Genomic DNA, 26,845 nt, shown 5'->3' on the forward strand with positions numbered 1-26,845 from the left:
ATGAAGTTGCCTGGCCGTTTATATTTGTCTCTTGTGTCATGAATATTAGATCAGATTCTTTTTATTAATCCATTGATAGTTCTGTAAGCCAACTCATTTTGGTAAACTCTGTCAGGACTGCTGTAAATACAAAAAAGATTTATGAATTAACTTTCATATGTAAATGACAAAATCCTCTAATACTTTTGAAATATCTGCCTCACAGTTAAAACAGACACGTATATGCATGCATATGCACTAATTTATCATTCCAATCAGTCTGTTCTTTTAGAACATAGCTTAATATCAACTGCCTTTTTCTGTAGGAGAGAACAGTAAACTACAAAAAACAATTTGCATCAAGGGCATATTACAAATGAAACAAATGGACAGTCTGTGATATGGGAAATGTGCCCTGCTAGAGGTGTATCGGGTTTTATTCCAAAAGCATTTTTGTTTTCAGGTATCGATGGGTTGCATGTATGCCAGCGAGATGTAAAAACACAGATATCTACAACTCATTACTATTATTATTTGAATTGTCTTTATAGATACAAGTCCTAGTCACAAACCTATTTGGCTAAACAGAGCACAAAAAGCATACATTCTCAATAAGTCTGCATTTGAAGCATACATAGATAACTCACCACAGCCCTGGCTATCTGTGTAAAGGCAAAAGTACTGCTAAGCTCCACATTTTCTGGCAGCAGTAAATCACAGATCTGGTTCAACCCCTCAGTTTCCTTTCTTTTGCCAGTGAGACAGAGACAGCAACATGCCTGCCAGGACCGTCCCTGCCACACAGCTAGCACATGCTGAAAAGGCAGTGAGCTGCAATCAAATTTTTTTTCATTTCCCTTGTCCCACAACAGTGACCCACATAACAGAGCGTCCACACTAACACTGCAGAAGTACAGTGTCTCCCTCCTGCTCTGCATTTTTACAAAGGAGAATTAGAATGATTCTTCTTATTTTATACATGGTTAAATCAAGGTACAAAAATATATAGTGACTTGCTCCAGAAGGATGTCTATTCTTTTTAATGGGCCATTAGCTAACACTACAAGTTTGTGTAATCCCTTGACATGAGCATTTTTAGGATTTACACATGAATGACAGAATTAACCAGTTCCTTACCAGATAGAAAATGAGGCAGGCACTGATCAGGTTAATTCTGGATTATCTTCTTCCAATCAATATATTTGTATGGCACTGTTTATGGTGTGCTATTACAAAATACACATCCCAGGCTTGGGTGACTTTAGTGCTTTTCAAGGTTATACAGAAATGTGGCAAGTGTAGGCAGAGACATGTTGACAACCCGTGTCTGGGGGAATTAAAAATAATAAGTATGGGAAAAGTTAGGTACAAAGAAGGATTTTGTATGTCCAAGTTCATGCATCATGCCAGGGAACTGATCTCTCCTCCATTATCCTAATAGAGAGAAGCATACATTGTCTCTTCGACCTAACAACACAAAAAAGTATCATCATGTTTTCTGGCTTCCCATTATACTCTCAGGAAGACTTTGGCAACTATGATTTCACATTCTTTTGATCTGAAATATATATGCTTAACTTCTTTCAGTTGTAAAGTGTGCTTTACTGACATTACAGATCTCCTACTTATTTATCTACCTCATTATTCATTTACTTATGTTACAGTTTTTTATGTTCATTTGACTTATATTAATAATTTTACTATAAAATTGTTCAACCCCATTGTACTAAATCCTTCCTATTAAATCCTACTCTTGCAATTTGTTTTGAAAAAAGGGTAAGAAAACATTAGTTCAAATCAAAACACTCATCATAAAAAAGATATAAACCCCCAGTACAATATATATTAGCTTAAATGGTAGGCCAAGATGTTGAGGCTTGCCAAATCATAACCTCTTAGCAGACATTAATAATGAAAGCCACCAATGCATACAACAACAAATAAAATACACATCGATACATCATCTTCTTTGTGTTAACAGAAAAAGTGCTACAGGTTTATAAGGAAAAAAATATGAGAAAAAACACGAGGAAAAATTAGAAGAGCTAAAAATAAATACAAATAATTTGAATAAATCTTACTTTCTTATTTCCATATATTGAAATATTTCTGTTAGCAGCTAATAAAGAAATCAGCCACATATTTTGTTGAAGTCAATGAAACCACTTGGGCTGTCTTCTGCTTTAGTCAGCCTCAGAATGTGGCCCACCATCAGCTTCAGCAGGACTCTGATAATATATTTCACAGATTATTAAATTCAACATGTACAACTTCCTTAGGACATTATATTACCTGCAAGCAATATCTGAGCGGTGGAAGAGGAAAAAATAAAAATTCTAATAAGAGCTGGTCAGAGTGGGCATTCACTGTGTCTCGCTTCATAAAGTGGTTTCATTCTGTGTTTCACTACAATCTTAAGAAATACACAAACCAAGCACATTGCTGCATCACAAAATGTATCTTTTCCTCTCTTCATATTTTTTTTTTCTTTTGATTCTGAAGGAGCTCTAAAAGAAGCACAAGGATAGAGGGGGCTGATAGAGTTAGAATACTTCTATTAACCTATTAACTCACAGGCCCTGAGGGCTTGTTCATCATGGTGCCTATCAAAGTGTCAGTCTTCTCTATTACCTTTTCCTTCAGAAGATGTCTGTCTATCATTGTCATGCTCTTCTAGCAAGATTATCCATCATTTTGTGTGAAGCCAAATCATTCATTTTCATGGCTGTCTCTGTTAGCAAGTCAGGAAGGAAAAAAAGTGTTTTATTCAACAAAAGAAAAATGATGCAATTGCCCTCTTAATCATTTTCTTTTATTACTTAATCCAAAAGGTTGAGAGGAGGCCCTGCAGTTTATTATACCAGCAGTCACCTACACCATTATATTTCAGGGTGTAGCAATATGTCCTGCTTTTCAGCAGCTTATAAAACTAGCCATAAACATTAACTCTAGGCAAGAGTTTGTCATGCTGTACTTGTGGCTCTTGATTCAAAGCACTAGTTGAGTCACATGGTTATTGTAGATTTTGCTAGGGATTTTACAAATACCAGTTTTGCCTGAATGTTAGGCTCAGAGCACTTTGATTTACATTATTATGTAGATTATCATCATGCTATCAACTATGTCCTCTGAGTAGTAAGACCACACAGGACACACTCTACTTAGCAATAAAATTTGCAAAATTAAACACTTAAAGCAAAATAATCATATTATTAAACCTCATCAGTTTCAGCCATACAATAAGGTGAACAGATCAACACTGGGTGAATCATCTAGAAGCCTGAACACAATATAATCGGTTTTGACTGCTCATTGTCCTAGCAGAGTTTTCATTATCCCCACCAGAAGAATCTCCACAATGAAATATGTAGATGTTTCGGGAAATGTATTAAATAAGGCAAAAAGTCCCAAATATACCCTGTTCTGTGCTAACGTGCTGTAAAAGCCAGCCTCCAGCTTTTGAGGATTTGCAAAGTTAAGTATCTTGGGTAAAGAAAAACTATGAAGTTTGTCTTTTTTATTTTTTTTTTTTATTTTTTCATCCTAGCAGTATCTTCACATTGATGCTTTACACACAAGAACCTGAGAACCTGAGCTCATTGCCAGTATGACTTCATTGACATCACTAAATTTAAATCTTCTACTCCTCACCTCTATCTTGGCTGCCTATTTTCTTAAAAGTTCTAGCAACTTAATAATTTTGAGATCACCTCTTCCATATTAGATTTGGTAAAAATATCAGCCATAGGAAGGCAAGCAGGTTAAAATGGATTAAAAATAGTAATGGGTGAAATATTTACAGTGGGGCGATAACTAGAGTTGCTGTAATGACAGGAAAAAAAGATAAAGTGTTATAGCAAGGAAGAAAACACCAGAAAAGTGTCACATAGTATGGATAAATTCATCCTAAATGCAGACTTCTGAATGCCTTGTAAAAGCATACTCTAGTACTAGGACAAATGCCTTCTACTGTGATGGTCAGATCAAAAGACTAATGCATAGAAATCATTCTTCTGATTTCACTAGGTGTAGGGGAGAGAAAGAAATACTGGATAAGCCTACATTGTGTTTGATGTAACACTCATCACACTCCGAGCCAGCTGGGCACAAGTCAGGTCTAGAGCAGAAGCATGATTAGTGTGGCACAAAGCCCAAACTAATCAGGCTTGCAGAAAGGCAGAGGATATTGTCAGGAGCTGTACTGCTGCAGCCATAAGGCTCCTGGCCACCTTGGCACTTCAGCTGAATAAACATCACATCTGCCTGGCAAAGTGCTCCAACATCTTCCTGAAAAATCCCACCTCAATACACCCATTGCTGAACAGTTACAGTCATGGCATATTCCTTGCAATCTAGACTGTGACTACACTTCAGAAGCCAACAAATATTTATATAGAACTAAAGCTCAATAAATAATTTCTTGGCTAATTCTTGATAGTCTGGAGATGATGTCTTATTTCTCAACAATGTCAATTACTCAAGGACTACTAAAGAAGATGCTTCAGAAACATTGAATGTCTTCTCACAATCACACTCTGAAGAGCTGTATTTGTCAATGATGTCTGTAAGTGGTTTCAAGGTAATTGCACTGACCTAATAAAACTGCATGTCAAATTGCACAGAACCTGGAAAATCAACTGGCACATTTAGTATGAAAAATTAAGATGTTTGGATGGAAGCTGATGGATCTTTTCAACTTCACAGGATCCCTTCTCCATCCAAGAATGTATATATTCAATATGTGATTCTAGAGCATTATTAAAGTATCCATAATGATTCTTATTTTGAAGGTGCTGATTTATACAGGTTATGATCTCAGATCCCTAATCCCTTTACATTCTTCTCAGTGGGTGGTAAGGAGGTTCTTTTTTCTACAGATACCCACTGGTACCTGAAGGGTTTCCTCCTATCCTTTTAAACCCGATGAACACCACAAATCTGCATGTTTAGCACCATATACATCCCAAGAAAAACAACATTGATGTCTATCTTGCTTCTGGAATATGTTTCTAGTTTCTATTGCTGTATCAACTGAAATTTTTTGTCTTGGTAATCAGATATTTGAAATCACCGTGCTTATCCAGGCTAAGTCTTAGTTAATTTTTCTCTTTAGTGCATAATATGGTCTTCCAATATGAATTCAGCTAAAGGATTCTCAGCTAATACACACATTCTAAAGAACCCCTGAGTATTCAGAAGTCTGTTGTCTAGGATAGACAATTGTCTCCCTCTTGCCTGCAGTTGAAAGTTACGCAGCTGTGTAGCAGCAATAACCTAACATTATAAGGTCACTGTAAAAAACAGAGTCATGGACTTGATATGCCAATACTCACAAAAATCCTGATATATGCACTTTTTTTGGTGGTGACAAACCAGCTGTGACTGCAGTGACAAGAGCAAATATAGAAGATGGAAAGTAAGGGTATATCTGCTATCTGTGATCAGAACCACTGAGCCACTATCAGAGAGTAAAACACAGAAGGAAAAATTAGTTGCAGTCTAACCTCAGGGTGTCATGTTGTATTGTGCAAAGAGTATGTATTTGTATGGAAGAATTGTATATGACCTAGTACTGGTGTAGGAAAAAATTAGCACCAGGATTTTACAATTGGCAAGGGCATTAGCAGGAGGGAGAGAAACAGTAACAGATGGTCTTTGCACTGATGAACTGCTGGTGGGAGCAGCATCTAGGTGTATTAGAGCTGAAATATAGCTACTGTGAAGAGATAGACAAGAGAAAAAAGAAGTGTGACTGATGATCTTTGCCTTATCATCTTCTCCCAATCAACTTCTATATTTCACACACACTGTTCACAGCAGCACATCCTTCTGCTGTAGCTCAACAGGTAAAAATACCCAAATCCCTATAGAAACCAATCAATAGAGAATTAACACTGCTATGACGAGTCCCTCATGCCACCAAACGGCACACAGTGACACAGAGCCAGTGCCAGTTTTTTTCAACACTTTACACAGAGAGGCAAGAAGTTTCTCCACTAACAGAGCAAGGCTCTGAGCACACCTAGTTTTTGCTTCTTGAAACAGTGAGCACTGTAGCCTTAAAAGAGATTACTTTCTGCCTTGCAGTCATGTACAGTCAGAAGAAAACTCACTCATGTCCATTACTGCTCTCCTACTTCAAGGACTATGAAAGAAAACAAGTAGACCAGGTTGAAAGCAAGATACTAGAGTGGGTCCCGTGCATCCACTGCGATTTAGTCTACAAACTACTGCAAAAGGGAAAAAATAAATAATTGAAAATCAAAACCTTATTCCTTGAAAAAACCTTACAGATAAAAAGCAGACAACTTTAGTTCAGATGATAAAACCCCCTCATTCCTTCATTAACCTTTATGCTTTTTTTATTAGCAGTCGTGGTACTATGAGTCTGAGCTGAGCCCAGCAGGCTGCCCAGGCAGTGACATTTCAGAGATTGGCAAAGCAGCACAGTCCATGTCACCTTAACACTATCTTGAGTTTCTGTCATTCACAGTAGGAAGAAAACTGGCCAGTTCTTTTTGTATTGTTGAGAGGGGTTGAACAAAGTAGGTAGTAGGGGGTGAGAGGGCAGCAGGGAAATAGAGAATTTGATTAGAAAGAGAAAACAAATTGAAAAACTTTTCAGTGACATTTTGATAATCTTGGAAGCAGACATCATATTTTAGGCAAAACATTAGATTATGTGTATTTTCTCTCTAATCAACAGTCTCAGCATGGATATAGGAAAGTAAGTTAGAAGGTTTTTGGATGCCACATCTTCCTCTTTTTATGAGGAACATTAGAAAAGACTACAATAGTTTGTTATAGACACAGATAAGCATAGGGCAAGGAAGGACCACAAGAATTCTTTCAGTTCATCCCTTTGCCCCAAGACTAAATTGATCATCGAATGCCATCATTTTACTAGACTATAAACATAATTCGTAGTTCTCACTGGTGAGAATACTCACCATGAAGGGTACTCAACTGTCTTTAAAGCGCATATACTAAACTACGGAGGTTTCTGTATTCGAAAGGAAACAAATGGTCTACCAAAAGGCTTCAGGGAGATTAAATGTGTAATCTCTGGTTTGGAGTTTTGACTGTTCTGATAAAAGTAACTCCACAGCAATAAATATTACACTTAAGTTCCTGAAAGATGAAGCTGATCCCAAATAAGAACGACATATTTTAAATGAGAAAATCATCAGTGCTTACAGCTAAAGAGAAAAGGTTACGTTGAAAACAGGACTCCCTTTTTCACCAAAGGGCTCATCTCAAGTACATACATTTAGCAACTTCACATGAATAAACAAGAAATCTGTGGTGAAGTCAAGAATTCAATTCAGATCTCACTAAGTTCCAGGACAGTGACTTCTTTAATACTTGCATATAAATGAATAATAAAAAGCCCTGTGTAGATGTGTTTCATATAAACATTATATCAGAGCTATTATGGCTGAAAATTCATAGACTGTAATGCCTGCCGTCTGCAACATGAAATATGTTAACTATATTTTGAAATATTAAAATTATTAAGTTAATCTGGGCTTCTATTATGTCTTACAAACTCAATACGGTAAACAGGGAAAAAAAAGAAAAGGAAAAGATTCATTCAGTCAATAACAGAAAAAGTCTCTTTCTCCCTAAAGGCTCTATTTAAATTTAACCAGGTCTTGCATCATACAAAAATGTGTGATGATGAAGCCAAGATGGAATACACTGTCAATAGTAGGATCAAAATGAAAAAGGGTGGTGAAAATATAATATCAATGACCTATAAGCATTTAGATAAAAAAAGGTACAAGGTTGAATTTTAAGAAGTCATTCAAACTGAATAGTAGCCATGCCATTTTCCAAGCGCATTGACGCTATGAATGGAAAATTATTTTTAAAAGAATTTATTCTGTTGCACTGCATTTTTTCATTTTATTTGATACTCCAGTATTATGGCTGGTTTCCCCCTTTTTTCCATAACATAATTGGTTAACAAGACACAGGTTAGGATCAGTTGTTCTGATTAACAAAAGCCATTGCCTCCAGCATTAGCTAATTGCTTTCTTGTGAGGCCAAGAAAGGAAGTGTATCTCTTTGCAAGGAAGTTGTCTGGCTTAATTAATGTTCTAAGTGAATTTTCAGTATGTTTTCAGAAAATGCTGTGGAAATAAGGGATTTTTCCATCTATAGAATACATGTATATCTGATGTATTTTAAATGGATTAGGTCTAAGAAGGGTTTCAGTAGTACTGTTGACCTAGAACAGAGTGAAACCATGAAAATGTTTTCTGTATGATGTCACACTCCAAAGAATGTCTCCAAGAAATGAGACAAAACGTAGGTCAAAACTTTTTAAAAGGAACTCTTAGAAAACTGTTAAATTGATATGCCTGTTACATAGGTGCTATTTTCCAGAGATTTTTGGTAACTGCTGAATATTAGCTGCAATAGGCCCACTAGCAAAATAAACAGATACCTCCGTACCTGCTCTGACAGTGAGTACAACTAAACACTTTAAGAAAATGAAAGAGAATTGATGCTATAATAACACTTTTTATTAAGCCTGGATTGATGCAGCCTCAGAAATCCCTAACTAGTACGTTGACTCAATGACAGAGATTCAGTCTGCATTTAATACCTTGGAAATGGAGAAGGGCAGCATTCAGTTACTCTCATTTCTTGTTTATTTCCCAAAACATTTGAATAGGAGCATTATGCTGTGTTAAAAATAATGGCCTGTAAGGTTAGGTATGAACTGATGGTCCTGGGAGGAAGCACCTCTGGGCTAAAGAATTTGAACATGAACCACAGCTACCACTGACTCAGTGCAAGATCCAATTACTGCACCAGTCGTCACTGTGCCTTATTTGTGGGGCAACAAATACTGTATGTGAACCAGAAAGGTGTTGAAATGAGCAGGTCCCAATTCAGTACCAAGACTGTAAAATGTGCTGCTGTGTGCACATATTTAATCTAGGTGCAACACGACAGACAGTCTGGATTTATACTGAGCATTGGCTAGGATATAACCTACTGAGTACACTGAATCTTAACCAGGATTTATTAAGTCAGAGGGCAGAGCTGGCCGTTAAGATTTTTCCATGTTTTTTTTTCCCTGCATAAGAAAAGAAAGAAAAAGTTAATATGATGCCTCATTGGTTAAAAGGCTCATATGCCAGTATTAGAGAGAATTATTCTTTCAGAGATTTTAATCTGCTTGGACAGAAAAGCATGTGTTCATGCCAGAGTCTGTAAGCTTTCTATTTTCTCTTACCCTTTAGAAGGTATTTCTTATTTAAGGCATGTTTGCAGTTCACCAATAATTTTTCTTTGCATCAGAAACGATGACTGCACTTTTACAGAATAAGACACATCTTTTCTCAGAAAGATAGTAGATTTCATTCCTATCTTCTTCTTCAAAATTCAGAGATGGAAATGCATAATCACTTTTCCTGAGGGTTGTCTAATGGCACAGTAAGGATGTAAATGATGAGCCACATCTCTTAATTGTCCTGAATATGCCAGCCACAAGCCCATTTTCTAATCTGATACCCAAATTACAGCTTTCTAGGAGTTATTTGTGATAATATTTGCTCCTTTCCTGTAGGCTAAGCAAGATACATTGTATACCAACAAACAGCTGGAAGAGTGCTTCAGACATACTGTCAAAAGACATTTCAACTTATTAGGCTATGTTGATAATGGCCGTTATCAAGGTGGCCATGATTATTCTATTGCTTCTTTATATTATTCTAATTTGATTTTTTATTGCATTTTTCCTGCTTGTACTAGATCACATCTCCAGGATGAAGGCCACCTACTCACTCCTACTGGGCGGAAGCTGGTCCCCAGTGAGGACTTGGGAATATGAAGCTTCATGAAGCAGAGTATTTTTAGAGATAAACGCTTTAGAAAAGGGTATGGTTTCGGCATAAATGAAGAACTGACAGGTGATACAGGGAGAAAAGTCTATGGAAAAAAAAAAGTAACAGAAGACACTTGAGAGGAATTTAAATGAAAAACAGAACCAGCTCACAGACCCTGACCCAAGCTCTTGTAGCATTGACAATGATAGTTCCTGTCATCACCAAGCTATGAACAAAGAGTGCAGAAGACACAGCTGGATTCAATAAGCCTGTAAAGCTTCTTAGAAATACTTCTCACAGGAAGAAAGAAACAAAAAAATCAACATCATTAACAATTGATTAGGGGTTGTAGGGCTTATACAGAAAGCCCACATACATGGGCATATTTCTTACTTCTTGTCTTTGACACTTAATATTGCCTTTCATACATCAATAAATCCCCCCTGTATACACATAAAAATCACTGAATTCATTACAAAAATCTTTAAATAGACTGAAACCTCTGCTGAGCTATTGGGGCAGCAATAACAATGGAAGCTCTTATTTTTGCTAGACAAAGCAAACCATCCATTTATAGGAAAAGGAACCTTCCCTTTATATGATGAGAAGGCAATGAGAGAAAGGAGCAAATGCAACTTGTCCAAGAGCCCGGAACATGTGAAATGGATGTGGTTAGCCCTGTTTGAACATAAAATACTACTTAGTACTGCAGTACATGCGTGCTTTTCTCAATTTAAAACTACAGGACAAACAGGGCAATGGCAAGAGCCCACAGTAACAATACGCTTGATTTGCAATAGAGAACAAATAGACCATGAGATAAATATTCAAATTGCTAACTAAGAAAAGCAAAAGGAAGTCTGAAAAGATGAATCATTCCTAATCATTCTTCTTTGAGTAATTTTTGTTGAAGTTGCCTAACTTGTTACCTAGAACATCCTTTCTCTCAAACTTCCTATCTTCAGGGAAGAAAAAAAAAGTTTTGCACAAAATTCTGAAACCAGGATGACAGTTGCTAGGTTTCTAAACATGCCCACTTCTATAAATATTTCATGTTTAGGTTTGAACAAACCTCTCCTAACTGTAGACCAGCTTCAGGAGCCAAAGTTCTGTAAATTTTCCCAGCGCACTTTTTACTGCAAGGAAAACACTAGTGCCTAAGTCTTGTGTGTCACCACTTTCTACAAGAAAGACGAACGTTTGGTCCCCTGTGTTGCTCCATCTAACTGAAAGGCAAAGGCCAGCTGTGACAGTTTTCAAATGACATCTGCTTGTTCTTCTCTACTTCTGATGGGGCTAGAGGTCTGCTTTGTCAAAACATGCTGCCTCAGTTCCTCCAGTCTACTTCTCTGTCACTGCCTGTGTTTTGTATTTGAGGTATCGAGTCAAATAAGTGTTGTTTTACCATTTGTAAATCCTATTGGAAGTGTTCAATCTGCAGCAGAAGCAAGACATTTACCTGTCTTGATCTTATGTGGGATAGTCTCCAAGCTGACAGACGGTGCTGTCTCATCCATCTGCTCTCTCGACAGCTCCTGGGAGAACAGTGTGTGGATGGAGTACTTCAGCCCATTAAGTGGCCAACAAAAAGCCGCATCAATTTATTTACTGCTTTAAGCATATAAAACCCACAGAGATAGACTCAGGGTTTCTCTAAATGCTACCCCATGAAAATAGAGATAGAGCACGGTCAATGGAAACCCTTGGGAGGGCTCTTCACAGGCTGCTGTATAACCCACCTGTTTATCTACTAACAATCAGTAAACACAACATCAATCTCTTTATGGGGCGTAAAAGAAGAGATTCCTCTGGTGCATCTACAGACTTGGCTACAGGCCACCCCTCAGCTTTACCAGAGATGCATGAGGCACAAATGATGGGTTCAGCAAAAGGAGTATCAGCTGACAATGAAACCTCTCTTTCCAGAGAGATTCCTGCAGATAAAATCCTGCTTATAAAAGTCTATTATAAAACATAAGATTTGTGGGAACTTTCTTTGTGTATGCTCACGGATACAGAGTACTTCGCCATATAAAAACAATACTGTAGTTCATGTATATATTTGCATATATCAAAGATGTGGTATCTCAAAGCCCTCGAGTATGGAGTGGCTGTGGCACTAAAAAGAACCGATGACTCTGAGGTTTCTAACTCACACAACTGGTCTTGAAAACTCAATTACCAAGATATGATATAATACAGATCAAAGAGTCCCAAAGAGTTATCTACAAATTAGAAGTCAACACTTATGCCACCCAAACCACAGTTGATTGTTATGGAAATCCAATTGCAGACATTCAATTTGAGAGGAAGGAGAAGGGAAATATGCTGTTTTGGATTCTGAAAGAACAATTGTTATTTATGTACATTTGCACTGCAGTTATTACTTTAAAATATTATCATACGCTTGTCCCATTCTTACTGCTCCTTACCCCCTTTACAGATTTCAGTGATTGAGTTCTTGTAAAACATACCTTTAACTTTTTTGTCTACTCTAAAATAAGTGAATGAATGACAGAGTACCATGCCAATGTTGATAGAACACACTATTTCTCCAAAGCAACCATTTATAGTGCTAGCAGAGACTAAATAAGTGAGATGGAAAGATGGAGAGTGCTTACACCCGTTGTAGCTGGTTTCCAAGTAAGCTTCATGTTAGGAGCTAGGTTTCCTACCACAATATCATGTATTTTTTTTGTTTCAAAAGGAATGTTTACAAAGTATATACTATGAATACAAACTATGCAACTTACCAAAAAAATGTATGTATATTTGTGTATATTATTTTAGGAGCCAATGAAATTCAATAGATCAGATCATATTCAACACAGAGACAGAAAACATTTAAGTAAATAAAGTAAACACAAAATTGCTCTCATCCAAAACTCATGCATTCCATACAGAGACCATACAACAAGGTAGGCTACATCTCAAAAGATACTGCTAAGTATGTGGTAAATGCTCCTGCACAGAGGTACGTTTTAAAACAGAATCAGTAAGAATTCTATAAATACCTTGCAAGTATACACAACCTCACAAAGTATCATATTGCATGCAACCAATCTATAGATATTTTGTATACAGTGTGAAAATACAGCACCAGCCCACCATTTGCTAGACCGTTCCTCTCCCTGGAGAAGAAGAACAAGAAAACAGCAAGTCACAGAAGGAAGAAAATGCAGCTACTATGTAAAGGAAAGAAAGGCAGAGATTCTACCTCCGTTAAGAAAGTCTCTAACAGGAGACTACTAGTAGTAGAGAATGCAATGAAAGGTAGGTAGTAGAACTTAAACTCTGCAAACTCAGATTCAAATAATACTTAAAAATATTTAAACAAAGCCGTGATGATTAGAAGATGCAATCTGTGAATACAGTGGGTAACTCTATTTGCAGTTTCAGAAAGGTCTTTGGGTTACCTTGTACTGCTGAAAAATGTTAGAAGCTCAGAATCTCCATGTAGCCTTTGGCTAGAGGGAAGAACTTCCAGGAGGGAAAAGGGAAGCTTATACAAGGGAGGGGGAAAATCCAAACTCTTTAAAGCCAAGCTGCCTTATTGTCTCTTAAAAGGCAACAGACATAATGGACTGAAAACAAATATTAGTGGTGAGATTCTGCAACCTTCAGTACACATGAGGTCTGCGTAATCTGTCCTATCAGTCTTCTCTGGCCTTAAAATTTGTGTGTGCATGAATTTACCTATTTAGCAGTAACAATAACTCTCCTTTAAAAAGTCTCTGTGGAACATTTTAATTAGTTTGGTCTTATGGCTTGTCTAAAATGCTTCTGATAGCACAGTGTACATGAAAGCAGTGTTGTGAAAGCCTAAAAATATAAAATCTAATTATGGTAGCTGTGCAGCTGAAGTAATGAGAAATGAGTGTGACTGATAAGAAGTGAGACAGGCTAACAAGCTTAACTTCTGTACTTCGAAGGACTAGTAGAGGTCTAAATAGAACACCTGTGATACTGCTTAGAGGAAGATATGTGGACTGCATAACGAGAACATACAGCATTGAAGAAGGTATGGTATTAAGTAAATACACAGCAATGCTGATTACTAGAGCAGGCACTTAGCATACAGATAAAGTAAATAGCTAATAAGAATGTACGGGACCGAAGATGATTGCTAAGAGAAGTACCCTTGACGTACTGAACAGGAAATTACCTGCTCTAGATAAGAGAAAGCTGTGATTCCAGCTCTTTGGATTCATGTTGCTGGACAGTCAAACCTCACTGAATGCTAGATGGTCACTCCTACGCAGTGTTGTCTCTGAGTAGACAACACTCTGTCCCTTCTTTCTACCAGTGCATTTTTTTCCTGTGAGGTTAAAAGACATAAGCGAGGGGAACTCTCTTCCATGTACACACAGGACAAGGAGAGAAAGAATGAAACGTGGGTGGGTGAGCTATCACTTAATGCTTGATGAACTTTTCATTGCTAAGCTTCTTCAAGTTGCATTAACAATAATGCTTTCTCCTACTTTTACTGCCTCCTTAAATATTTCTCACAAGTTATATAATGAAGTTATAAACAGTCCATATATATATATTTCATTCTCAGTTCATAATGCTGAAGATCTTAACCATACTAAGTCTCAAAGCTGTAAATCAAGTCCTATTTAACAGTATTCAGTAACATACTTTCTTATCCTACTGCCTCCACTGTAATATTTTTAGTTCAGTAATTATTTTCCAATCTGCCTAAGTTTTCATCCGAGACATGGGGAATACCAGAAACCGTACATTTTGATTTGATAGTACCACAGATTCTTTTTAAAAAATAACTGAGGAAAAGACTTTACAGAATTGTTTGAGAATATAACATTTCCATAGGGGTCAACAGAGGTGTTTCTCATATGCAATTTATTCCCTAATAAGTTTCATTGTTTTTATGAGACTATTCACCTTCCTGCTTAATAGAAAATCTGTACTTGCCATGGCAACCTCTATATCAGATGGCTGTGCAGCGACGCTCTTGAAATATACTACAGCTTTATTCAATCTTCACAATCAATCTGATCATAAATGTCACAGTAACTTGTCATTAAACTTTCTCCTCCAGCAACTCTAGCAGTTGTTCGATCCTTCCTGCTTCTCTGTCACACCATTCACTGTGCACATCTACAGTGTTCTATATGCAGTCTTCTCTCAAATCTGTCACCTGCTGGGTGTGTCGCTCCTCGCACTATCCTGTGTGATATAGCACACAGAATGGGCGACCTAATGACAACAAGTGGTTTCACACACATACATTGGTAGAAGAAGCAGTGACCACTCTAAGAGAACATTGATGACCAAGACTCCTTAGATTTCACTTCAGTTTCACTATCTGACAGAGAGAGATGCTGCCTCTGAAGAAGACAGACCTCTCAAATCAGCAGCATTTGAAGGGAATGCACTGTGCAAAGTGAATTAGTGAGACATGGTAGAATCAAGATTTCAGCAACTCCTGTCTGTCATGAGACTCCCAGTGTACAGAGTAAACCTGATCCTTGCTGATTTGCACCTTGTGTTATTAATCTGCATTTGTGCGATGTGGGTATAAAATAATGTCACATAAAAATGAATGATGCATTTACATTTACTGCAGAGAGAGCAAAACACCAACAGAATGGGATACACTGGGACCTCAGAACTAGAACGTATTTTAAACTTTTTTTTTTTTGTAAGCTAGAAAAAGCCATACATCCAGCCAGAGATGGCATTTTGTGAAGTGAGGAAGTTAAGTTGATATAAAAGAAAGTGAAAAAATATTTCAAAATTATTTGAATGAACTAGGACCTTAACAAATAGTTTATGCAATTCATATAGGAAAAAAATCTAAGGTAATGACACTGGAGCACACAGAAATTGAACTTATAAGAGCACTTGCCGCAAAGCACCAAATAGGAGGATAAGAAGGTCATGGTGAGTAGCACCTAAAACATTTGAGACCTTATGTAGCAGAAGTGAAAAGTATTTCATCTGCATAGCCAGGGGTAATGATTACAGCCTAGACTACAGGAAGTATGTAAGCTATCAGCAAACACTCATCCAAAATGTTAGATTCATCACATCTCATTCTTTTCTACATTATTTTAAATTTACAGCAGTGTCATGTTATTGATTGCAGCACAATAGTACTGGAGCCAAACCAGAGCAATTCAGGAGAGAATCAGGCTCATCATTTGCATGGTACTCTTTCTACAGACAAATTAAGGCTAGTCAAGTGCATCAAATTCTTATACTTACATCACACCTAGTAGAACGATTATTCATTATGCAACATTCTAAATTTCCCTAACTGTATTTGGACTGGTAGTAGTGAAAACACCCTAAGATCACAGAATCTAAAAGAAAGATACTATTCAATGACAGTAAAGAACGTTCCCAGCTGCAGAGCCTTGTCTTTGTTTGGATCTTATAATTTAAAGCATCATTTTCTGAAATTGCCTCTTGTACAGTAAAATGACAATGATTAGGCTTGCTATCTTGCAGTCTCCTGCTGTGCAAGACATTCACTCAGTAGGCCCAGGATACAAAAGTAGCTGCTTTACAAATAATAACACAGCTTAACTATAATTTAATAGCTTCAAAAACATCATAGTAGTTACGAACCCTTTGGAACAAGGACAACTAATTTCAGCATCTCAGTTGTTGTCATGTTTAATCACTTTCTAATGCTGGTGGCTGTTTTGGTTTGTTTCTTTGTTTTTAATTGCCGGAAATTTTTAATTCCTGGTTCAAACAACTTAATTTCACAGTTTTTAGATTAATCTGTGATCACTTGAGGGGAAAAATTATTGAATTTCATTATGATGTAGCATGGAGAATCTATGTAATATTACAGAAGAGCATTTTGATTCTACCTTTCTGAACAAGGAAGCTTTAAACTGTGGCACTGTAAGGTAGTAACGGGAGAAATATCTGGGTACATGACTCTCAGGAGTTTTTTGTTTAATCTACAGAGCTGATCTTCACTGCCAGAACTGAAGCTATGTCAGCTACAGAGCTGGTGGACAGAAAGGGGTAGGAAAATGACTCTGTCACTAGAACAAAAATATATCTACTGGCTTGAAGTAGAGTTTACTCACCAGGGAAATTTTCCTGCCCATCTCGTTCAAGTGCCTTGTGCAGTAAGGTCTCGCTTTGGAAAGAGTTAGATAAGGTATGTACGCATTATTTTGGTGAAGAAATCCTGAAAAAAATGTTAGCAGGAATTCAAATGCACCATGAGAATGTGAGCTACTTTAGAGGGCAAAAAGAAATCTGTGAAGATATCTTACTCTCTTCTGTTTTTCACCTAGAGTTTCTACTTGCAAACACAGCTGACAGAATCTCTTGATAGTAACACTAAGATGCTGCTGTGAACTGTGTTGCCAGATGGGTCTGTGGTAGCCAGCCTGCCCAGGCACCTGCAGCAGCAACACAGCGGGTGCGAGCAGCAGCAAATATACCTGCACTGAAACAGAAAGGAGAGCACCACGTACTGCCCATTCAAATCGAAGAGAGCAATGTTGAGAGCTTTAGAAACATCCATAAATAAAAACTCCAGGCTTCAATAAGTCAGGCAGTCAAACCAGTGGGGTTTATTTCACCCCTGTTTGAATGCAAATCAAGTGTTTGACCCAAGAAATATTTGTGATTTCCCATTTCCTACTTATTGAGGAATCCAGTGCTTCCTACCCCATTAACTGAGGGTATGTTTTGGAAATGTCTATAACAACAGCTAAAAGGGGGGATTTATCAGGTTCATTAATTCATCTCCTTGGCATTTCTTCAATCACAATATTTTACCACTGTTTTTTTATCTTACTGTCTTCTCAAGCAAAGGAAAAAATAAGAGAAATTTTCTTGTGGTTTTAGAATGGTGCATTTATGATTTTTTTAAAATAAAATTTCCCTGGGCTTGTTTGCAGGACTAGCTCTGAATTCAAGGCCCACACAGCCATTATCTGGATACCAGACAATAAATTCCCCATTCTAAACACCTATGTATTTGCAGGGCCTTTAAGTTAGCTGCAATCCAACCAGCAATAAAAATCATCACAAATCACTTCTGTGAACACGAAAATACTGAGAACATTCGCAAAGGTCCAGAAACCCACATATCCAGTTCTCAGACTAAACCTTTCCCACACAGGTAGGGCATCCCTACTTGTATAATTAAAATGGATTGAGTGCCCACTTGTTTTCTCACACAATCAGTCTCCATCAGCCTATCCACGAGCACTCTTTTCTCAATGCTTTAATGCTGCTATTAAACAAGATTACCTATATAAACACAGTCTTTACTCAAACCTCACCAAACACAGCAGCAGGTTCAGCAAGGTCGTAATACATATGAGACACTGACTAATTTTAAATTAATTTTTGTAACTTAACATTGAATCCTCAGCAGGCCCTTTTCCAAATAAATGTCTGCATTGAAATGTACCTGGGGATGCTCAAACTCATAACTGGAGCATTCCATATAATAGAGAGAAGCAGAAAGATATTTAACATTTTATTTAGTCTGAAGTGAGTTGTGTTAGATGCAGTTACAGTGACGTCAATGTCTTTGATTCTTATCCCTCTTTCAATGGTTACAATCTGGTTGATTTCTACCTATTTACTCTGATATCTATCTGCTCAAGGTCAGAATCCAGCCTAGTGGGACCTTATGAAAAGTAAAGCAGACTAGAATGTGCACCTGATGAATTTCTCTCTCTCATAACACTGTATGCTTATGTTTAGAAATTATGTTTTGCAATCCTGTATTTTTAATCCATAATTTTAGAGTTTATTGCTATTACTAGCTGCTTCTTCCCCAAAATGCCTCAGCTACTTTGAGACTATTATATTGTCATCATCTTGATGCACTCTTGCATCTTATGCCATAGGTTTTATAAAATATGAGGCAAGCTTTTGTGACTTGGTATTGTCAAAAGTCTAAAAGTATCAAAACCTGTACAAGGAATTAACTCTATCATGGAAAATAAAAGATATTATCCATTACTCCAGAATTACTTGTATCCCTGAACTAGGAAAATCCAATCTATCTAGCCCGGCTGGGGGGTGTGTGTGGTGTGAAGCAGAATATCTAGGGTAGAAAGCAGAATTCTACATCTCTAGTTAGTTCCCATTTCATTTCTGAGCTTATTTATGCTCAAGGGAATATTTCAGTCTTAAAACATAATTCACTGAAGACACAGGAAATAAAGGAAGCTGAAAGAACATTTTGATGAAATGTTCCTCAAAGGGAAAATGTGTTTTTGAAGGTCTCTTTTCAAGCCTTCTTTAAACCTTTAGGTCTTATGCATTGTGCTTTTCCATATTTTTTCCCATTTGACTTTCACTCCTGTTTTTACAGAATGTAAACTCTCTTGAGCATTTCACATCTGCCTTCTTTATCCTTTTTATCCTGAGGGCTTGAACACTCTAGAAAGCAAAAAATAAAAATAAAAAAATCTGGAGATAGACAGAGGAACAAAAGAGGCCACAGGGTGTCCTGAGGAAATCGGGGAAAAAAAAAGAAGACTATAGAAGAAGCAGTAAGATGATAATTCCAAGCGAAGTATACACTATCTTCATCACCCCAAACCAAAGTACTTCAGACAACCTATGACTTTGAAGTGGTTTTGGGTAGTGAATAAATTGTTTATAGACAGCTAAAGTATTTCTGTTCTTCTGTCTTCTGTGCCTCTAAACCACAAGTATCTGTGCAACTTCCAATGGAAAAAAAATCTAATACTTTATCATCATTCACATTTTCAAACTGACCTGTGGTAGCTTTTAGTTTTTCTGCTCACATCCCACATTTCCAACTACAGGAGCACTAAAGCAATCATTTAAAATTGACCTAGGCTAGAAATAGTTCTCGGAGTCCAAAGCAGGACAGAGAGATTTTTCATGCAGCTAGATAATGGTGCAAGAAAAGCCATAGCCACCTGGCAAGTCAAGAGATGGACCTGAACTCAGTCCCACATACCTGTGTTTTTGGTATCTGTCTTTCTGCGACTCTGAGTCTAGGTTACCTGGCTCACAGTTCTCTATTTTAGATGGAAATCCAGAAGGATTAGTTTTACTCAGATGTTGGATTTTGTCTGTAAGCTCCATGGTAAGAAGCTTGCAAAGCCAGTCAATTTGGTTCCAAAAAGAAGCACTCCAAAACTGCAGTCTCTGTGCTGTTCAGCCAAGAGAGTGCCTTGACATTATGCAGCCCCTCACATCAACCAAGGCTGCTGGATTTTCAGGATACCCTTACTCTAAGAATCAAGGACTCATTTCAAGCAGAAACAAGTAAACAAGAAAATTAAACAGGAGAATTTTTGATATTTTATTCCCAAATGGTCTTTTCAAAATACTACCCTCACAGAAAAGAATTTATAGTTTCTAGAAACTTTAGTTAATATTGAATAAAATTCAAAACTTTGAGATTCAAAATCATAGGTTACACAGACATCAACTCCTCCTGCTCTTCAGCAATCAGTTTCACGGCAGGTTACTGATACACTGGCTTGATTAAGCTAATGATGAAATGTAGATAGTTTCTTTTTTTGCCTGCATACTTAACTGTAGAATGAACATGTGATAGCTGTAAATTATTTATTATTTGGAGGGGATGGCAATCAGTAACTACATTTTGTACAGATTATCCTCCTCTGTTTTGTTAAGGTCTGATGTGAGGACTATTTGATTACTTTGTCACTGACAGATGCTTTTCAACCTTGCCTGTGCAAAACCTATTCAAGACTCATTATGCTTCAACCAGTGCGTAAGGTCTAACAAACTAGCTTCAAGACCACAGCATGAGTAAATTAAACACAGATCTTTCCTTGTAAGAATAAAGCAGATTTTCAAAATAGGAATATTCAGTAGAAATAGGAACAGTTTAAGTGATACTCTCTTCTTGCAAACAGATGAATATCAAACATGGCACAGATATAACAGGAACATAATGGTAGAAAATCTTTGTTTTTCATTTACAAATTTTGTTTCATCAGCAAATAACAGAACACTAAAAATTTTTGCACGTCCCTCACACTGATGCAAAGACCTCATTGTTCATCCTTACAGGAGTCCATGTCCCTTTATGCTTTACCAGACTGAATGTCTGGGCAGCTCTCCATGCCCTAAAAGATGGGACTAACCAATTCATTTCCAGTGGAAAATAACGTTTCAACACACATTCACAGTTTGGTTACCAAGAATATTGCAGTTTTTAAAGAATATCAACAGAGTGATGAAATTAATGTATTTTCATTTTGATGGTTCTAAAGGGAAAGCTCTCAGGTTCAAAAACTGGTTTACTTTAAGAAATTTTAATATATTTAGCTTTCAAATTAAAAAGAAAAAAAATCCAAATTATTTGCATCCCAAAATATTTTTGTATGAATAATATTCAAGAAGTGGGAAATCCATGAGAATTTTGTACTGAAAAAGTTGAACATTGTAAAAATACAGAATTGAAACCTTTTTCCAGCCAATCATTTCAAGAGAAATGGATTTCAGTCTGAAAATATATAGAAGATAAATGAGTAGATGAAAAGTGAAGTGCCACAGTTACCATTCAGCTATTTTCTCGTGATGTACAGGACAGGGGCATGGGATTGGTCAAAAAGGATTTCATGGGCTTCTCTTCCCGTATCTTATAGAAGCAACAGGAAGAGTTGCATGTTCTCTGTCTTCCTGATCCACCTTTTTTATTTTTTTCTTTCCCCCTCCATGAAATACTGGGAGATGAGGGAAAGAGAAAGAAAACAATCCTTTCTACTTCAATGCAACACTTTCAGGAAACTGTGGCATGAATATTTCATGCACACAGTCTCATCTATATGCTCAGCTTCCTAGCTGACAGCATAGTTTCCATGATGTCCTTATAAAAAAGAGAAATGAAGAGCACAAACATGGACCCTCGTGAACTTATTTGGTCAAAGTACTGAGTTAAGAAAACCTATGCATGAATTACATTTACAAAAGAAAATGAAGATGAAGAATCTCAAGAATAATTTTAAAATGAACCCAACACCTTCAGTTTTGGATAAAAATTTTGTCTTTTTAAAAGAAACAATCTTCCTGAAAAATTGTCAAAGAACAATTAACCAACAGGAATTTCAGTTTAACCTTTCTGACAGTCTGTCTTAAGTAGTATTCCTACACATTTTTTTCTGCTCTGTGTAAAGTAAATACAGAATTTGGATAACATGGAAAAAAGTGAACTTTGACCCGACTGAATCAAATTCTATTATGTATGAGTATTAATATATTCCAGTTCATTAATGGAAATATAACTAGATTAAATAACATAAGAAATATTAACCAGCAAACACATTCATGTATATACTGCAGAGCTCTGATAAAAACCATCATTTTAACACAGATTAAATTAACACACACTATTGCTCGTATCTGTCTCTGATTTGTCACTGGAAGCATTGCAGAATACCATCAATGTTCCAAAAATATATGTAAGTTCAGAACACTGTTATTTTGAAGAACTTAATTGGCCAAACTCTTCTATGAAATGCAACAAAATGTCATTTTTTAAATTAATTTAAGAATAAAGGCTCTCTTTCCAAATCTGATTGCAGATATTTAAAAGCAATTTAAATGGAAGCAGGTGTCACACCTGTAGTAGAAAAAAAAAAAATTTCTATTGGTAAATTCATCACACAGTAATTATCAAATAAAATGAATTCCTAATAAATGCTTAATGGAAAGAAAAATCAACCTATAAATGTTGCTAAGAAAGCTAAACATTCTTACCATACATACTTCATTGTAGAAATTTAATGTTAGATTTCATCTGACCCTGAAGCTAGTGGGACCGATTGTTAATATGAAGCTTGCTGCCACGAAGATGAGCAGTACAAATGTAACCGTGTAACGCCCCGTACCTCTGTCTGCTTTTGCCTCTGACATGTCAGAAGAAGATATTTGGGGCAGCTCTTCTCCTGAGAAAATTATTGTACGCAAGTCTGTCAAGTCTTGATCTTGCTAAGCCAACACTAGAGTAAGGATTTTATCTATAGCACCATTCTACATCTAGCTAGTGAAAATACACACTACTGTTTATTTCAAACCTGTCTGAAACAGTATTTTTGGCCTCAGTAGTGAAGTAGTAATAACTGTATTAGAGTTTTCCACCAAACATTTTATATCCACTATGTTTTCAATGTATTTTAAGCCACTTAAGTTCCTGAAAAATGCATTGTCCTTGAAAGGTGAAACTGGTTATGGAAGCACAGTTCAGTAATGGAAACACAAAGATCTCATTCTATACTGTATGATAAAGACACTATTCCTGTAGCACTTTGTCTGGTCTACATAAATTTTGCTGACATATTGGAAAAATTAAGGAAAGTTCTTCTATTGTGTCATATATAAGATAATAGTAAGATGTGAGTGGATTCCTGAACATAAAGAGCTCTTTGAAAACAGAAGCGTTTTATATTTAGATGTAAAGAATACATATTTTTTTGTGGAGAATTAACTATTAAATCGGGCATACAGAGATGCTTCATCATTTGATGTCTTGAAAATCTTCTTTTCTAGATCAATTCAAAATTATCAGCATGAAAAAAGAACCATTTATCAAATTCTACTCATTTATTCTAAGCAGGTTGTCATGCCAGATTATTTTAGAAGAGCATCTGTCACTTGAGTCTATCAAAACCTCTGTGTCCACAACACATCCTATACAGAGCTCCAGTGAAATGTTCTCATAATGTTGTATGGATTCTAGAAAGCATCCAGTGCAGTGCTGCATCTCATGCTTGACACTGTAAATCCACATTTGGTTGACCTTGAGCTTTCATTTTGTCAAGAACAGAGTTTAGCACACTGACATGAAATAAGACAAGTAACCATCCTGAAAGTGAAAGCAGTAAAGGTCCTTCCTTTGCCTTCCCCCCAACCTCTGCTGAATGTAATTACCTTGAGATTTTCCAGATAGTCTCAGAAGAGAGTAAAAAGAATGTGACATCTTAAGAAACAAAAAACCAAAAAAACAAAACAACAAAATCTCTCTGGAAAGATCTGTAAATCCTTGGGGCTTCTTTTATGTACAAGGGCTTTAATTCATTAAAAGTTATACACCTGTATTTACGAAAGTTCATATTAGAGCTCCAAATAAGCTTAGGTCAAGCTGCTTTGAAACAGATTTGGACTGAAGTGAACCAGCCTTTCAGTCTGCCAAAGATAAAGATATTCAGCATCGCCATTTCCCCAGTGGGTCTGGGATCAGCAATGAGTGGAGCAGCAGTGCCTTTCCTACCTTAGCATCTTTTAACGGCAACAGTCAGCTGTGCAGCTGAGATTTCCAGGTGCTAGGAAAGCTCAGTAAAGGAAAAGACATCTTTCTGAACAAACGCTTTCAGTAGAACAAGAAGGAAAAGAAAACACAACCAAAACATCTTACAAAAAAGGCAGCACGTAGGCTGTAGCAAGACTATATCCAAACCCTGGTTGAGTGCACACAAGAATACAGAAAAAACCCCCAACTCTTACACTTAGAGACTGAATAACTAGCACTATGCATTCAACAAATAAAAGCGAAGGACAGCTTGTGCTAATTTTCATAAGAGCTTTTCAGAAACTTTGTTTTCATAAGAGACATGCAAAAGACTGAGAGGGAAGGGAGAACAGGTGCAGAAGGACCCAAACATTTAACACATGAACCCAGAAACCACAAAATCGGCTTCTGACTAATATTTTCCTTTTAGAAAATTCCAAGAACCCTTTTAAGTGCTTAATATTTCTTCTGTTGATTGCTCAGGTAATTGGACAAAGTACCGTGTAGCAGATAAAGCTGCCTTCCACGTAACACTCCTGCGAGATAAGAAGAGAAAAGGAAATGCCTAGAAAGGGAACTGCAGTATACTGTACAGCTTGTGAAACAGAAAGAGCAGTCTTTAAAAGAGATAGAAATGAAACTGAGATTCAAGAAAGTCATTATTAGTTGTCCGAGCTACCTGATCTTCACTGACCGCTTGACAAAATATTGTCCCACAAGAGGTTATGAAGCGCATCATTGGGAAGGTGCGTATTACCTTTATTCAGCAGGTGGTGAAGCTGACACACAGTGAAGTGAAGAAATTTGTGTTCCTTTGCAGTGTGGGTCAATGGCAGGGTGAGGTACAGACCCTGAACTCCTACACCGCAGCACTTATCAGGGTTACTGTGCACACTTTTTACCAAGATGCTGACCCCAGAAAGCAGTGATGACAACTCAGAGTCCCCAGTGAACCACATTCAGTTTATGCAATCACAGGATATCTATGAAAGGTATCTCAGATAAAAATGGATTTCCCCAACATCCTGAAATCTCAGTATATCATCTGCACAGAAAAGAAAAGCACATGCAGACCGGCTAGCTCTCACATTAGCTCAGTAACTGCATTACAATCACCCAAATTGCCCTGGTGTTTTTGTTAGATATGGTTTCAGCTCTACATTCTGATCTAAGCTGCCTGATAATATTGTAACACAGTAACTCACAACTGACATAAACACAGCTTTGAAAATATTGAAGTTACTCTAACTACAGTTTCACAAGCAAGCTTTAGAGGACATAGAAGGAAAACATATGTGAAAGGACAGCACTTTTCATTGTAAATTATCTGATTGCAGCTCCACTATAAATCTGGGAGATGTATACAGTTTTCCTGATAAAAGTGGCTGGAAACAGGCAGAAGAAAGCTGTACAGTGCCTTACATCATCTGTTACTATAAGTTAGTAAGACCTGATGTCATTCCAACAATGAAGCTGAGATACTGTAGCTCATTATCCCCCAGAAGGCTCCTGACTTACCTTCAAGATGTGCATGAAGTGCTATAGAGCATGTTGATAGTGATTTGTGCTGCAGCAGTGCGGCATGTTTTACAAGGGACAGTCAAGGACTCAAGTAGAACACCAGCAAGAACTTGCTTTGATGTGTTGTCAGTACAGATGAAATTGAGAACATACAGGTTATGAACAAGTGCAATTATCGCATGGTGATTTTATTCTACACTGCGAGATGTATAATTAGATTCTTGCTATGCCTGACTACCATTTTGGAACTTTCCAATTTAGATTTGATTACTAATTATTAACAAAATTTCAAATTTCTGTTCTAATCTTTCTCCATATTTTTAAGTAGGAACAATTTCCAGGACTGTAGAAGAACCTGAGTTGTTTTTGAGAAGAGGCAATCACTCAAAAGTAGTAGAAAAGTAATGTCATTCATGCTCCTCGCTGAATGTAGCAGTACAGAAACTGTCGAGATCATAATCATCCCTGTTCATAACCTCTCTTAAGTCTGCAAATGGGCTAGACTAAAAAGTGTTTCTAGTATCATTCTGCTAGTGGGTACTCCTCCCTGCACTCTGAAGATGGCCAGGAAATACAAGCCTTCTCTCTACATTTTTTTTTCCACTACTTATGTTCCATCCTATAACATAAATGCATACCTAAGAGGAAAGCAGCAGCAGCTCTGCATCCAGATGAGCTGCAAACTTCAGAGGATGAGATCACTGCTCTAAGTAGAGGCCTTAGGGGCACCCTTATCCATGCCACAACAGGGAAGTGATAAACTAGGTCAATAGTAGACAGTCGAAAAATCACCCTAAGATAACTTACGACACCAACCACTACACAACTTTCATTAAATTCACACAGTGAAGGCTAGCTAGGGAGCACCGAAGGATTTAATGTACAGCAAAGGACATATTCCAATCCATAAATACATAAGACAAATGAAAAAAAAAGACAGTCCAGATAAGGCAGGATGTGCAGAATGCTGGAGAAAAGATGGTAAGAAAAAAAAAAAATTAGTTTTTAGCAGAGTCTGAAAGGGAAAGTGGTAGACAGAGAGCAGACAGGAGAAATAGTGAGAGATAATAATTAATATCAAGGCCTTAAAACAGTAAGAAAGACTCAGGGGAACATAAAAAGAAAGAGATCAAATTTACCTGATTTTTGTGTATAGATCATGGAAACAGCATGAATTTGACATAGAGAGAAGCATGTTGTGCACTAGTACTTTAGATGTACAGAAGACATTTGGGAGGCAAATAACTTC

This window comes from Phaenicophaeus curvirostris, chromosome 10, assembly GCF_032191515.1.
Source record: "Phaenicophaeus curvirostris isolate KB17595 chromosome 10, BPBGC_Pcur_1.0, whole genome shotgun sequence".
NCBI classification, from domain to species: Eukaryota; Metazoa; Chordata; class Aves; order Cuculiformes; family Cuculidae; genus Phaenicophaeus; species Phaenicophaeus curvirostris.